The sequence below is a fragment of the Garra rufa genome, unplaced genomic scaffold, assembly GCF_049309525.1.
Source record: "Garra rufa unplaced genomic scaffold, GarRuf1.0 hap1_unplaced_003, whole genome shotgun sequence".
Taxonomy (NCBI): domain Eukaryota; kingdom Metazoa; phylum Chordata; class Actinopteri; order Cypriniformes; family Cyprinidae; genus Garra; species Garra rufa.
Genome location: NW_027394278.1, coordinates 2,948,910 through 2,963,221, shown reverse-complemented (window position 1 = coordinate 2,963,221; position 14,312 = coordinate 2,948,910). Strand labels below are relative to the sequence as shown.

General features: G+C 53.8%; 15 non-coding genes across 15 annotated transcripts; all 15 read left to right on the top strand.

The window, feature by feature from the left end:
* The first annotated feature begins 353 nt into the window (after positions 1-353).
* Positions 354-435, top strand: trnal-uag (transfer RNA leucine (anticodon UAG)). Its single transcript has one exon. It is a non-coding gene; the product is annotated as a tRNA-Leu (tRNA).
* A 1,217-nt stretch (positions 436-1,652) lies between these two features.
* On the top strand, positions 1,653-1,734 carry trnal-uag (transfer RNA leucine (anticodon UAG)). Its single transcript has one exon. It is a non-coding gene; the product is annotated as a tRNA-Leu (tRNA).
* A 657-nt stretch (positions 1,735-2,391) lies between these two features.
* trnal-aag (transfer RNA leucine (anticodon AAG)) lies at positions 2,392-2,473 on the top strand. Its single transcript has one exon. It is a non-coding gene; the product is annotated as a tRNA-Leu (tRNA).
* A 374-nt stretch (positions 2,474-2,847) lies between these two features.
* On the top strand, positions 2,848-2,929 carry trnal-aag (transfer RNA leucine (anticodon AAG)). The gene has a single exon. It is a non-coding gene; the product is annotated as a tRNA-Leu (tRNA).
* A 1,049-nt stretch (positions 2,930-3,978) lies between these two features.
* trnal-uag (transfer RNA leucine (anticodon UAG)) lies at positions 3,979-4,060 on the top strand. The gene has a single exon. It is a non-coding gene; the product is annotated as a tRNA-Leu (tRNA).
* Positions 4,061-5,289: 1,229 nt separating this feature from the next.
* trnal-uag (transfer RNA leucine (anticodon UAG)) lies at positions 5,290-5,371 on the top strand. Its single transcript has one exon. It is a non-coding gene; the product is annotated as a tRNA-Leu (tRNA).
* Positions 5,372-6,028: 657 nt separating this feature from the next.
* trnal-aag (transfer RNA leucine (anticodon AAG)) lies at positions 6,029-6,110 on the top strand. The gene has a single exon. It is a non-coding gene; the product is annotated as a tRNA-Leu (tRNA).
* Positions 6,111-6,484: 374 nt separating this feature from the next.
* Positions 6,485-6,566, top strand: trnal-aag (transfer RNA leucine (anticodon AAG)). Its single transcript has one exon. It is a non-coding gene; the product is annotated as a tRNA-Leu (tRNA).
* A 1,049-nt stretch (positions 6,567-7,615) lies between these two features.
* trnal-uag (transfer RNA leucine (anticodon UAG)) lies at positions 7,616-7,697 on the top strand. Its single transcript has one exon. It is a non-coding gene; the product is annotated as a tRNA-Leu (tRNA).
* Positions 7,698-8,926: 1,229 nt separating this feature from the next.
* trnal-uag (transfer RNA leucine (anticodon UAG)) lies at positions 8,927-9,008 on the top strand. Its single transcript has one exon. It is a non-coding gene; the product is annotated as a tRNA-Leu (tRNA).
* Positions 9,009-10,205: 1,197 nt separating this feature from the next.
* On the top strand, positions 10,206-10,287 carry trnal-uag (transfer RNA leucine (anticodon UAG)). Its single transcript has one exon. It is a non-coding gene; the product is annotated as a tRNA-Leu (tRNA).
* A 1,229-nt stretch (positions 10,288-11,516) lies between these two features.
* Positions 11,517-11,598, top strand: trnal-uag (transfer RNA leucine (anticodon UAG)). The gene has a single exon. It is a non-coding gene; the product is annotated as a tRNA-Leu (tRNA).
* A 657-nt stretch (positions 11,599-12,255) lies between these two features.
* trnal-aag (transfer RNA leucine (anticodon AAG)) lies at positions 12,256-12,337 on the top strand. Its single transcript has one exon. It is a non-coding gene; the product is annotated as a tRNA-Leu (tRNA).
* A 489-nt stretch (positions 12,338-12,826) lies between these two features.
* trnal-uag (transfer RNA leucine (anticodon UAG)) lies at positions 12,827-12,908 on the top strand. The gene has a single exon. It is a non-coding gene; the product is annotated as a tRNA-Leu (tRNA).
* A 1,217-nt stretch (positions 12,909-14,125) lies between these two features.
* Positions 14,126-14,207, top strand: trnal-uag (transfer RNA leucine (anticodon UAG)). The gene has a single exon. It is a non-coding gene; the product is annotated as a tRNA-Leu (tRNA).
* The last annotated feature ends 105 nt before the right edge of the window (positions 14,208-14,312 follow it).

Sequence of the window (14,312 nt, the reverse complement as noted above, 5' to 3'; positions counted from 1 at the left end):
CCACGAAAGTGAGCATTCCAGGGTAGCGTGGCCAAGAGGTCTAAGGCATTTGATTTAGGCTCCAGTCTAAATCCCATTGCTGCCAGCAGGCATTTTAACCAAGGCAGGGAGGCCCTCTAACCCGCTTGGGAGCGGGCTTGTTTTACGCAAACAGGATTAGACTGCAGCCGTTCCGCAGAGTCAGTATTTGGGAGGCCGTTTGACCTGTCGTAAAGACCCGTGGAACACACCATGACAAGATAGCGTGGCCGAGCGGTCTAAGGCGCTGGATTAAGGTCCGGCGGCCGACGTTCTCTCTATATTTGGGGTGGGGGAAGAGGGCAGAAAATGGCCCACGAAAGTGCAAATCCCAGGGTAGCGTGGCCGAGTGGTCTAAGGCGCTGGATTTAGGCTCCAGTCTCTTCGGGGGCGTGGGCTCGAATCCCATCGCTGCCAGCAGCAATTTTAACCAAGGCAGGGAGGCCCTCTAACCCGCTTGGCAGCGGGATTATTTCACGCAAAAAGGATTAGACTGCAGCAGTTCTGCAGAGTAAGTATTAGGGAGGCCGTTCCACCTGTCGAAGAGACCCTTGGAGCGCAACCCGACGAGGTAGCATGGCCGCACGGTCTAATGCTACGCTCACACCAAACGGGAATATGCGTCTGGTCCGAGTGATGTCAATGGTAAGACGTGTTTACACCCGCCTGGAGTTCTTGCGGCGCGAATGAGGCGTTTAGCGCGGCGCGGTAGACGCGAATTCGCCTCATCCGCGCGTCTAGTTCTCGCGAATGGCGCGAATTGAGCGTCTGGCGTGTTAGGTGCGTTAAGCGCGAATTGTGCTTTTTTGTGAATCACGCGTCTGACAAGCATTCGCGTCTGCTGCCCGAGGTGAAAAATCTGAACTTCTGCGTCAATTCGCGCCGCGTTAACCAATCAGGAGCCTGCTTGATGCTGACCTCCACTCCACAGGAAGGGGGCCACCAGGAGTAGGACTGCATACCCCTGTATAAAGGATGCCTTTACGGCTTCGAATTACAAGGCATCAGCTTGCGGCGAAGCGCGACAAGAAAAAAAAAGGGCCCACGAAGGCGGCTGTGGCTGGGTAGCGTGGCCGAGTGGTCTAAGCCGCTGGATTAAGGCTCCAGTCTCTTCGGGGGCGTGGGTTTGAATCCCACTACTGCCAAGACAGAGTTTTGGAAAGCTATTGTGCCTATACACAAAAAAACATTCTTTGCCCGCACTCCAGAGGCTTTGCAAAGAACGTCCGGCGGCCGACGTTTTCTCTATCTTTGGGGTGGGGGAAGAGGGCAGAAAAGGGCCCACAAAAGTGAGCATTCCAGGGTAGCGTGGCCGAGAGGTCTAAGGCATTTGATTTAGGCTCCAGTCTAAATCCCATTGCTGCCAGCAGGCATTTTAACCAAGGCAGGGAGGCCCTCTAACCCGCTTGGGAGCGGGCTTGTTTTACGCAAACAGGATTAGACTGCAGCCGTTCCGCAGAGTCAGTATTTGGGAGGCCGTTTGACCTGTCGTAAAGACCCGTGGAACACACCATGACAAGGTAGCGTGGCCGAGCGGTCTAAGGCGCTGGATTAAGGTCCGGCGGCCGACGTTCTCTCTATATTTGGGGTGGGGGAAGAGGGCAGAAAATGGCCCACGAAAGTGCAAATCCCAGGGTAGCGTGGCCGAGTGGTCTAAGGCGCTGGATTTAGGCTCCAGTCTCTTCGGGGGCGTGGGTTCGAATCCCATCGCTGCCAGCAGCAATTTTAACCAAGGCAGGGAGGCCCTCTAACCCGCTTGGCAGCGGGATTATTTCACGCAAAAAGGATTAGACTGCAGCAGTTCTGCAGAGTAAGTATTAGGGAGGCCGTTCCACCTGTCGAAGAGACCCTTGGAGCGCAACCCGACGAGGTAGCATGGCCGCACGGTCTAATGCTACGCTCACACCAAACGGGAATATGCGTCTGGTCCGAGTGATTTCAATGTTAAGTCAATGGTAAGACGTTTTTACACCCGCCTGGAGTTCTTGCGGCGCGAATGAGGCGTTTAGCGCGGCGCGGTAGACGCGAATTCGCCTCATCCGCGCGTCTAGTTCTCGCGAATGGCGCGAATTGAGCGTCTGGCGTGTTAGGTGCGTTAAGCGCGAATTGTGCTTTTTTGTGAATCACGCGTCTGACAAGCATTCGCGTCTGCTGCCCGAGGTGAAAAATCTGAACTTCTGCGTCAATTCGCGCCGCGTTAACCAATCAGGAGCCTGCTTGATGCTGACCTCCACTCCACAGGAAGGGGGCCACCAGGAGTAGGACTGCATACCCCTGTATAAAGGATGCCTTTACGGCTTCGAATTACAAGGCATCAGCTTGCGGCGAAGCGCGACAAGAAAAAAAAAGGGCCCACGAAGGCGGATGTGGCAGGGTAGCGTGGCCGAGTGGTCTAAGCCTCTGGATTAAGGCTCCAGTCTCTTCGGGGGCGTGGGTTCGAATCCCACTACTGCCAAGACAGAGTTTTGGAAAGCTATTGTGCCTATACACAAAAAAACATTCTTTGCCCGCACTCCAGAGGCTTTGCAAAGAACGTCCGGCGGCCGACGTTTTGTCCATCTTTGGGGTGGGGGAAGAGGGCAGAAAAGGGCCCACAAAAGTGAGCATTCCAGGGTAGCGTGGCCGAGAGGTCTAAGGCATTTGATTTAGGCTCCAGTCTAAATCCCATTGCTGCCAGCAGGCATTTTAACCAAGGCAGGGAGGCCCTCTAACCCGCTTGGGAGCGGGCTTGTTTTACGCAAACAGGATTAGACTGCAGCCGTTCCGCAGAGTCAGTATTTGGGAGGCCGTTTGACCTGTCGTAAAGACCCGTGGAACACACCATGACAAGGTAGCGTGGCCGAGCGGTCTAAGGCGCTGTATTAAGGCTCCAGTCTCTTCGGGGGCGTGGGTTCGAATCCCACCGCTGCCAGGGAAGTCTTTTGGAAAGCTCCTGAGGCTGCGAAGCGACTGGAGAAGTGACGCTGCATGCTCATCCAAACTTAGCTGCTTTCGCATTCTTTGCCATTTAGCAAAGTCAGTGCTTAAAGCTTGTCCCAGCCTCTGCTCCATTCCAACAGAGGCACACCAATAATTTACAATCATAGGAGAGGTGCAATAAAAAACAAACAAACAATTCAACGAATTTGAAAATTATATTAATGAAAAACAATGAGTAGTCTACAAGAATGGAGACAGCCAGTTTTACTCATGGAAAGTTTTGGGTGAAATAACAGCTGCCTGATCATTTTGATTTTAAATGCATCACAGCTGGCTATCGTTTCCACATAAGCCCCAAAGGCCTTGATTAGCGGATTCAGGTGTGCTTGATCAGAGATGGACCTCCACTCCACAGGAAGGGGGCCACCAGGAGTAGGACTGCATACCCTGTATTAAGGATGCCTTTACGGCGGCGAATTACAAGGCATCAGCTTGTGGCGAAGCGCAACCCAAATACAGCGACGATGATCCCTACACCGCTGTTCTGCTCTCCAGAGCAAATACAGAGCAGTGACACTCTCGATAAATGACCGATCAACAACAGACGTCTTGTAAAAAGATGGCTGCCAATGGGGTTCGAAACTTTTTGAAACTTTCGCCTCTCTGACGCACCTGACGCGCGTAAATTTCGCTTCAAACTTTTGTTTTTATGCGCGTCCATTTCGCTCTTGACGGGCGAATGAACACAAAGTGGTCACGCGTATAAATAGCAGCGGCAGGCGAGAATTTAGACGCGTATTCGCGTTTGGTGTGAACGTAGCATAAGGCGTTGGATTAAGGCTCCAGTCTCTTCGGGGGTGTGGGTTTGAATCCCACTGCTGCCAAGACAGAGTTTGGAAGGCTATTGTGCGTACGCAAAAAAAAAATGTTCTTTGCCCGCATTCCAGAGGCTTTGCATAGAAGGTCCGGCGGCCGACGTTCTCTCTATATTTGGGGTGGGGGAAGAGGGCAGAAAATGGCCCACGAAAGTGCAAATCCCAGGGTAGCGTGGCCGAGTGGTCTAAGGCGCTGGATTTAGGCTCCAGTCTCTTCGGGGGCGTGGGTTCGAATCCCATCGCTGCCAGCAGCAATTTTAACCAAGGCAGGGAGGCCCTCTAACCCGCTTGGCAGCGGGATTATTTCACGCAAACAGGATTAGACTGCAGCAGTTCTGCAGAGTAAGTATTAGGGAGGCCGTTCCACCTGTCAAAGAGACCCTTGGAGCGCAACCCGACGAGGTAGCATGGCCGCACGGTCTAATGCTACGCTCACACCAAACGGGAATATGCGTCTGGTCCGAGTGATTTCAATGTTAAGTCAATGGTAAGACGTGTTTACACCCGCCTGGAGTTCTTGCGGCGCGAATGAGGCGTTTAGCGCGGCGCGGTAGACGCGAATTCGCCTCATCCGCGCGTCTAGTTCTCGCGAATGGCGCGAATTGAGCGTCTGCCGTGTTAGGTGCGTTAAGCGCGAATTGTGCTTTTTTTGTGAATCACGCGTCTGACAAGCATTCGCGTCTGCTGCCCGAGGTGAAAAATCTGAACTTCTGCGTCAATTCGCGCCGCGTTAACCAATCAGGAGCCTGCTTGATGCTGACCTCCACTCCACAGGAAGGGGGCCACCAGGAGTAGGACTGCATACCCCTGTATAAAGGATGCCTTTACGGCTTCGAATTACAAGGCATCAGCTTGCGGCGAAGCGCGACAAGAAAAAAAAAGGGCCCACGAAGGCGGATGTGGCAGGGTAGCGTGGCCGAGTGGTCTAAGCCGCTGTATTAAGGCTCCAGTCTCTTCGGGGGCGTGGGTTCGAATCCCACTACTGCCAAGACAGAGTTTTGGAAAGCTATTGTGCCTATACACAAAAAAACATTCTTTGCCCGCACTCCAGAGGCTTTGCAAAGAACGTCCGGCGGCCGACGTTTTCTCTATCTTTGGGGTGGGGGAAGAGGGCAGAAAAGGGCCCACAAAAGTGAGCATTCCAGGGTAGCGTGGCCGAGAGGTCTAAGGCATTTGATTTAGGCTCCAGTCTAAATCCCATTGCTGCCAGCAGGCATTTTAACCAAGGCAGGGAGGCCCTCTAACCCGCTTGGGAGCGGGCTTGTTTTACGCAAACAGGATTAGACTGCAGCCGTTCCGCAGAGTCAGTATTTGGGAGGCCGTTTGACCTGTCGTAAAGACCCGTGGAACACACCATGACAAGGTAGCGTGGCCGAGCGGTCTAAGGCGCTGGATTAAGGTCCGGCGGCCGACGTTCTCTCTATATTTGGGGTGGGGGAAGAGGGCAGAAAATGGCCCACGAAAGTGCAAATCCCAGGGTAGCGTGGCCGAGTGGTCTAAGGTGCTGGATTTAGGCTCCAGTCTCTTCGGGGGCGTGGGTTCGAATCCCATCGCTGCCAGCAGCAATTTTAACCAAGGCAGGGAGGCCCTCTAACCCGCTTGGCAGCGGGATTATTTCACGCAAAAAGGATTAGACTGCAGCAGTTCTGCAGAGTAAGTATTAGGGAGGCCGTTCCACCTGTCGAAGAGACCCTTGGAGCGCAACCCGACGAGGTAGCATGGCCGCACGGTCTAATGCTACGCTCACACCAAACGGGAATATGCGTCTGGTCCGAGTGATTTCAATGTTAAGTCAATGGTAAAACGTGTTTACACCCGCCTGGAGTTCTTGCGGCGCGAATGAGGCGTTTAGCGCGGCGCGGTAGACGCGAATTCGCCTCATCCGCGCGTCTAGTTCTCGCGAATGGCGCGAATTGAGCGTCTGGCGTGTTAGGTGCGTTAAGCGCGAATTGTGCTTTTTTGTGAATCACGCGTCTGACAAGCATTCGCGTCTGCTGCCCGAGGTGAAAAATCTGAACTTCTGCGTCAATTCGCGCCGCGTTAACCAATCAGGAGCCTGCTTGATGCTGACCTCCACTCCACAGGAAGGGGGCCACCAGGAGTAGGACTGCATACCCCTGTATAAAGGATGCCTTTACGGCTTCGAATTACAAGGCATCAGCTTGCGGCGAAGCGCGACAAGAAAAAAAAAGGGCCCACGAAGGCGGATGTGGCAGGGTAGCGTGGCCGAGTGGTCTAAGCCTCTGGATTAAGGCTCCAGTCTCTTCGGGGGCGTGGGTTCGAATCCCACTACTGCCAAGACAGAGTTTTGGAAAGCTATTGTGCCTATACACAAAAAAACATTCTTTGCCCGCACTCCAGAGGCTTTGCAAAGAACGTCCGGCGGCCGACGTTTTGTCCATCTTTGGGGTGGGGGAAGAGGGCAGAAAAGGGCCCACAAAAGTGAGCATTCCAGGGTAGCGTGGCCGAGAGGTCTAAGGCATTTGATTTAGGCTCCAGTCTAAATCCCATTGCTGCCAGCAGGCATTTTAACCAAGGCAGGGAGGCCCTCTAACCCGCTTGGGAGCGGGCTTGTTTTACGCAAACAGGATTAGACTGCAGCCGTTCCGCAGAGTCAGTATTTGGGAGGCCGTTTGACCTGTCGTAAAGACCCGTGGAACACACCATGACAAGGTAGCGTGGCCGAGCGGTCTAAGGCGCTGGATTAAGGCTCCAGTCTCTTCGGGGGCGTGGGTTCGAATCCCACCGCTGCCAGGGAAGTCTTTTGGAAAGCTCCTGAGGCTGCGAAGCGACTGGAGAAGTGACGCTGCATGCTCATCCAAACTTAGCTGCTTTCGCATTCTTTGCCATTTAGCAAAGTCAGTGCTTAAAGCTTGTCCCAGCCTCTGCTCCATTCCAACAGAGGCACACCAATAATTTACAATCATAGGAGAGGTGCAATAAAAAACAAACAAACAATTCAACGAATTTGAAAATTATATTAATGAAAAACAATGAGTAGTCTACAAGAATGGAGACAGCCAGTTTTACTCATGGAAAGTTTTGGGTGAAATAACAGCTGCCTGATCATTTTGATTTTAAATGCATCACAGCTGGCTATCGTTTCCACATAAGCCCCAAAGGCCTTGATTAGCGGATTCAGGTGTGCTTGATCAGAGATGGACCTCCACTCCACAGGAAGGGGGCCACCAGGAGTAGGACTGCATACCCTGTATTAAGGATGCCTTTACGGCGGCGAATTACAAGGCATCAGCTTGTGGCGAAGCGCAACCCAAATACAGCGACGATGATCCCTACACCGCTGTTCTGCTCTCCAGAGCAAATACAGAGCAGTGACACTCTCGATAAATGACCGATCAACAACAGACGTCTTGTAAAAAGATGGCTGCCAATGGGGTTCGAAACTTTTTGAAACTTTCGCCTCTCTGACGCACCTGACGCGCGTAAATTTCGCTTCAAACTTTTGTTTTTATGCGCGTCCATTTCGCTCTTGACGGGCGAATGAACACAAAGTGGTCACGCGTATAAATAGCAGCGGCAGGCGAGAATTTAGACGCGTATTCGCGTTTGGTGTGAACGTAGCATAAGGCGTTGGATTAAGGCTCCAGTCTCTTCGGGGGTGTGGGTTTGAATCCCACTGCTGCCAAGACAGAGTTTGGAAGGCTATTGTGCGTACGCAAAAAAAAAATGTTCTTTGCCCGCATTCCAGAGGCTTTGCATAGAAGGTCCGGCGGCCGACGTTCTCTCTATATTTGGGGTGGGGGAAGAGGGCAGAAAATGGCCCACGAAAGTGCAAATCCCAGGGTAGCGTGGCCGAGTGGTCTAAGGCGCTGGATTTAGGCTCCAGTCTCTTCGGGGGCGTGGGTTCGAATCCCATCGCTGCCAGCAGCAATTTTAACCAAGGCAGGGAGGCCCTCTAACCCGCTTGGCAGCGGGATTATTTCACGCAAACAGGATTAGACTGCAGCAGTTCTGCAGAGTAAGTATTAGGGAGGCCGTTCCACCTGTCAAAGAGACCCTTGGAGCGCAACCCGACGAGGTAGCATGGCCGCACGGTCTAATGCTACGCTCACACCAAACGGGAATATGCGTCTGGTCCGAGTGATTTCAATGTTAAGTCAATGGTAAGACGTGTTTACACCCGCCTGGAGTTCTTGCGGCGCGAATGAGGCGTTTAGCGCGGCGCGGTAGACGCGAATTCGCCTCATCCGCGCGTCTAGTTCTCGCGAATGGCGCGAATTGAGCGTCTGCCGTGTTAGGTGCGTTAAGCGCGAATTGTGCTTTTTTTGTGAATCACGCGTCTGACAAGCATTCGCGTCTGCTGCCCGAGGTGAAAAATCTGAACTTCTGCGTCAATTCGCGCCGCGTTAACCAATCAGGAGCCTGCTTGATGCTGACCTCCACTCCACAGGAAGGGGGCCACCAGGAGTAGGACTGCATACCCCTGTATAAAGGATGCCTTTACGGCTTCGAATTACAAGGCATCAGCTTGCGGCGAAGCGCGACAAGAAAAAAAAAGGGCCCACGAAGACGGATGTGGCAGGGTAGCGTGGCCGAGTGGTCTAAGCCGCTGTATTAAGGCTCCAGTCTCTTCGGGGGCGTGGGTTCGAATCCCACTACTGCCAAGACAGAGTTTTGGAAAGCTATTGTGCCTATACACAAAAAAACATTCTTTGCCCGCACTCCAGAGGCTTTGCAAAGAACGTCCGGCGGCCGACGTTTTCTCTATCTTTGGGGTGGGGGAAGAGGGCAGAAAAGGGCCCACAAAAGTGAGCATTCCAGGGTAGCGTGGCCGAGAGGTCTAAGGCATTTGATTTAGGCTCCAGTCTAAATCCCATTGCTGCCAGCAGGCATTTTAACCAAGGCAGGGAGGCCCTCTAACCCGCTTGGGAGCGGGCTTGTTTTACGCAAACAGGATTAGACTGCAGCCGTTCCGCAGAGTCAGTATTTGGGAGGCCGTTTGACCTGTCGTAAAGACCCGTGGAACACACCATGACAAGGTAGCGTGGCCGAGCGGTCTAAGGCGCTGGATTAAGGTCCGGCGGCCGACGTTCTCTCTATATTTGGGGTGGGGGAAGAGGGCAGAAAATGGCCCACGAAAGTGCAAATCCCAGGGTAGCGTGGCCGAGTGGTCTAAGGCGCTGGATTTAGGCTCCAGTCTCTTCGGGGGCGTGTGTTCGAATCCCATCGCTGCCAGCAGCAATTTTAACCAAGGCAGGGAGGCCCTCTAACCCGCTTGGCAGCGGGATTATTTCACGCAAAAAGGATTAGACTGCAGCAGTTCTGCAGAGTAAGTATTAGGGAGGCCGTTCCACCTGTCGAAGAGACCCTTGGAGCGCAACCCGACGAGGTAGCATGGCCGCACGGTCTAATGCTACGCTCACACCAAACGGGAATATGCGTCTGGTCCGAGTGATTTCAATGTTAAGTCAATGGTAAAACGTGTTTACACCCGCCTGGAGTTCTTGCGGCGCGAATGAGGCGTTTAGCGCGGCGCGGTAGACGCGAATTCGCCTCATCCGCGCGTCTAGTTCTCGCGAATGGCGCGAATTGAGCGTCTGGCGTGTTAGGTGCGTTAAGCGCGAATTGTGCTTTTTTGTGAATCACGCGTCTGACAAGCATTCGCGTCTGCTGCCCGAGGGGAAAAATCTGAACTTCTGCGTCAATTCGCGCCGCGTTAACCAATCAGGAGCCTGCTTAATGCTGACCTCCACTCCACAGGAAGGGGGCCACCAGGAGTAGGACTGCATACCCCTGTATAAAGGATGCCTTTACGGCTTCGAATTACAAGGCATCAGCTTGCGGCGAAGCGCGACAAGAAAAAAAAAGTGGCCGAGTGGTCTAAGCTGCTGGATTAAGGCTCCAGTCTCTTCGGGGGCGTGGGTTTGAATCCCACTACTGCCAAGACAGAGTTTTGGAAGGCTATTGTGCCTATACACAAAAAAACATTCTTTGCCCGCACTCCAGAGGCTTTGCAAAGAAGGTCCGGCGGCCGACATTTTCTCTATCTTTGGGGTGGGGGAAGAGGGCAGAAAAGGGCCCACGGAAGTGAGCATTCCAGGGTAGCGTGGCCAAGAGGTCTAAGGCATTTGATTTAGGCTCCAGTCTAAATCCCATTGCTGCCAGCAGGCATTTTAACCAAGGCAGGGAGGCCCTCTAACCCGCTTGGGAGCGGGCTTGTTTTACGCAAACAGGATTAGACTGCAGCCGTTCCGCAGAGTCAGTATTTGGGAGGCCGTTTGACCTGTCGTAAAGACCCGTGGAACACACCATGACAAGATAGCGTGGCCGAGCAGTCTAAGGCGCTGGATTAAGGTCCGGCGGCCGACGTTCTCTCTATATTTGGGGTGGGGGAAGAGGGCAGAAAATGGCCCACGAAAGTGCAAATCCCAGGGTAGCGTGGCCGAGTGGTCTAAGGCGCTGGATTTAGGCTCCAGTCTCTTCGGGGGCGTGGGTTCGAATCCCATCGCTGCCAGCAGCAATTTTAACCAAGGCAGGGAGGCCCTCTAACCCGCTTGGCAGCGGGATTATTTCACGCAAACAGGATTAGACTGCAGCAGTTCTGCAGAGTAAGTATTAGGGAGGCCGTTCCACCTGTCGAAGAGACCCTTGGAGCGCAACCCGACGAGGTAGCATGGCCGCACGGTCTAATGCTACGCTCACACCAAACGGGAATATGCGTCTGGTCCGAGTGATTTCAATGTTAAGTCAATGGTAAGACGTGTTTACACCCGCCTGGAGTTCTTGCGGCGCGAATGAGGCGTTTAGCGCGGCGCGGTAGACGCGAATTCGCCTCATCCGCGCGTCTAGTTCTCGCGAATGGCGCGAATTGAGCGTCTGGCGTGTTAGGTGCGTTAAGCGCGAATTGTGCTTTTTTTGTGAATCACGCGTCTGACAAGCATTCGCGTCTGCTGCCCGAGGTGAAAAATCTGAACTTCTGCGTCAATTCGCGCCGCGTTAACCAATCAGGAGCCTGCTTGATGCTGACCTCCACTCCACAGGAAGGGGGCCACCAGGAGTAGGACTGCATACCCCTGTATAAAGGATGCCTTTACGGCTTCGAATTACAAGGCATCAGCTTGCGGCGAAGCGCGACAAGAAAAAAAAAGGGCCCACGAAGGCGGCTGTGGCAGGGTAGCGTGGCCGAGTGGTCTAAGCCGCTGGATTAAGGCTCCAGTCTCTTCGGGGGCGTGGGTTTGAATCCCACTACTGCCAAGACAGAGTTTTGGAAAGCTATTGTGCCTATACACAAAAAAACATTCTTTGCCCGCACTCCAGAGGCTTTGCAAAGAACGTCCGGCGGCCGACGTTTTCTCTATCTTTGGGGTGGGGGAAGAGGGCAGAAAAGGGCCCACAAAAGTGAGCATTCCAGGGTAGCGTGGCCGAGAGGTCTAAGGCATTTGATTTAGGCTCCAGTCTAAATCCCATTGCTGCCAGCAGGCATTTTAACCAAGGCAGGGAGGCCCTCTAACCCGCTTGGGAGCGGGCTTGTTTTACGCAAACAGGATTAGACTGCAGCCGTTCCGCAGAGTCAGTATTTGGGAGGCCGTTTGACCTGTCGTAAAGACCCGTGGAACACACCATGACAAGGTAGCGTGGCCGAGCGGTCTAAGGCGCTGGATTAAGGTCCGGCGGCCGACGTTCTCTCTATATTTGGGGTGGGGGAAGAGGGCAGAAAATGGCCCACGAAAGTGCAAATCCCAGGGTAGCGTGGCCGAGTGGTCTAAGGCGCTGGATTTAGGCTCCAGTCTCTTCGGGGGCGTGGGTTCGAATCCCATCGCTGCCAGCAGCAATTTTAACCAAGGCAGGGAGGCCCTCTAACCCGCTTGGCAGCGGGATTATTTCACGCAAAAAGGATTAGACTGCAGCAGTTCTGCAGAGTAAGTATTAGGGAGGCCGTTCCACCTGTCGAAGAGACCCTTGGAGCGCAACCCGACGAGGTAGCATGGCCGCACGGTCTAATGCTACGCTCACACCAAACGGGAATATGCGTCTGGTCCGAGTGATTTCAATGTTAAGTCAATGGTAAGACGTGTTTACACCCGCCTGGAGTTCTTGCGGCGCGAATGAGGCGTTTAGCGCGGCGCGGTAGACGCGAATTCGCCTCATCCGCGCGTCTAGTTCTCGCGAATGGCGCGAATTGAGCGTCTGGCGTGTTAGGTGCGTTAAGCGCGAATTGTGCTTTTTTGTGAATCACGCGTCTGACAAGCATTCGCGTCTGCTGCCCGAGGTGAAAAATCTGAACTTCTGCGTCAATTCGCGCCGCGTTAACCAATCAGGAGCCTGCTTGATGCTGACCTCCACTCCACAGGAAGGGGGCCACCAGGAGTAGGACTGCATACCCCTGTATAAAGGATGCCTTTACGGCTTCGAATTACAAGGCATCAGCTTGCGGCGAAGCGCGACAAGAAAAAAAAAGGGCCCACGAAGGCGGATGTGGCAGGGTAGCGTGGCCGAGTGGTCTAAGCCTCTGGATTAAGGCTCCAGTCTCTTCGGGGGCGTGGGTTCGAATCCCACTACTGCCAAGACAGAGTTTTGGAAAGCTATTGTGCCTATACACAAAAAAACATTCTTTGCCCGCACTCCAGAGGCTTTGCAAAGAACGTCCGGCGGCCGACGTTTTCTCCATCTTTGGGGTGGGGGAAGAGGGCAGAAAAGGGCCCACAAAAGTGAGCATTCCAGGGTAGCGTGGCCGAGAGGTCTAAGGCATTTGATTTAGGCTCCAGTCTAAATCCCATTGCTGCCAGCAGGCATTTTAACCAAGGCAGGGAGGCCCTCTAACCCGCTTGGGAGCGGGCTTGTTTTACGCAAACAGGATTAGACTGCAGCCGTTCCGCAGAGTCAGTATTTGGGAGGCCGTTTGACCTGTCGTAAAGACCCGTGGAACACACCATGACAAGGTAGCGTGGCCGAGCGGTCTAAGGTGCTGGATTAAGGTCCGGCGGCCGACGTTCTCTCTATATTTGGGGTGGGGGAAGAGGGCAGAAAATGGCCCACGAAAGTGCAAATCCCAGGGTAGCGTGGCCGAGTGGTCTAAGGCGCTGGATTTAGGCTCCAGTCTCTTCGGGGGCGTGGGTTCGAATCCCATCGCTGCCAGCAGCAATTTTAACCAAGGCAGGGAGGCCCTCTAACCCGCTTGGCAGCGGGATTATTTCACGCAAAAAGGATTAGACTGCAGCAGTTCTGCAGAGTAAGTATTAGGGAGGCCGTTCCACCTGTCGAAGAGACCCTTGGAGCGCAACCCGACGAGGTAGCATGGCCGCACGGTCTAATGCTACGCTCACACCAAACGGGAATATGCGTCTGGTCCGAGTGATGTCAATGGTAAGACGTGTTTACTCCCGCCTGGAGTTCTCTCGGCGCGAATGAGGCGTTTAGCGCGGCGCGGTAGACGCGAATTCGCCTCATCCGCGCGTCTAGTTCTCGCGAATGGCGCGAATTGAGCGTCTGGCGTGTTAGGTGCGTTAAGCGCGAATTGTGCTTTTTTGTGAATCACGCGTCTGACAAGCATTCGCGTCTGCTGCCCGAGGTGAAAAATCTGAACTTCTGCGTCAATTCGCGCCGCGTTAACCAATCAGGAGCCTGCTTGATGCTGACCTCCACTCCACAGGAAGGGGGCCACCAGGAGTAGGACTGCATACCCCTGTATAAAGGATGCCTTTACGGCTTCGAATTACAAGGCATCAGCTTGCGGCGAAGCGCGACAAGAAAAAAAAAGGGCCCACGAAGGCGGCTGTGGCAGGGTAGCGTGGCCGAGTGGTCTAAGCCGCTGGATTAAGGCTCCAGTCTCTTCGGGGGCGTGGGTTTGAATCCCACTACTGCCAAGACAGAGTTTTGGAAAGCTATTGTGCCTATACACAAAAAAACATTCTTTGCCCGCACTCCAGAGGCTTTGCAAAGAACGTCCGGCGGCCGACGTTTTCTCTATCTTTGGGGTGGGGGAAGAGGGCAGAAAAGGGCCCACAAAAGTGAGCATTCCAGGGTAGCGTGGCCGAGAGGTCTAAGGCATTTGATTTAGGCTCCAGTCTAAATCCCATTGCTGCCAGCAGGCATTTTAACCAAGGCAGGGAGGCCCTCTAACCCGCTTGGGAGCGGGCTTGTTTTACGCAAACAGGATTAGACTGCAGCCGTTCCGCAGAGTCAGTATTTGGGAGGCCGTTTGACCTGTCGTAAAGACCCGTGGAACACACCATGACAAGGTAGCGTGGCCGAGCGGTCTAAGGCGCTGGATTAAGGTCCGGCGGCCGACGTTCTCTCTATATTTGGGGTGGGGGAAGAGGGCAGAAAATGGCCCACGAAAGTGCAAATCCCAGGGTAGCGTGGCCGAGTGGTCTAAGGCGCTGGATTTAGGCTCCAGTCTCTTCGGGGGCGTGGGTTCGAATCCCATCGCTGCCAGCAGCAATTTTAACCAAGGCAGGGAGGCCCTCTAACCCGCTTGGCAGCGGGATTATTTCACGCAAAAAGGATTAGACTGCAGCAGTTCTGCAGAGTAAGTATTAG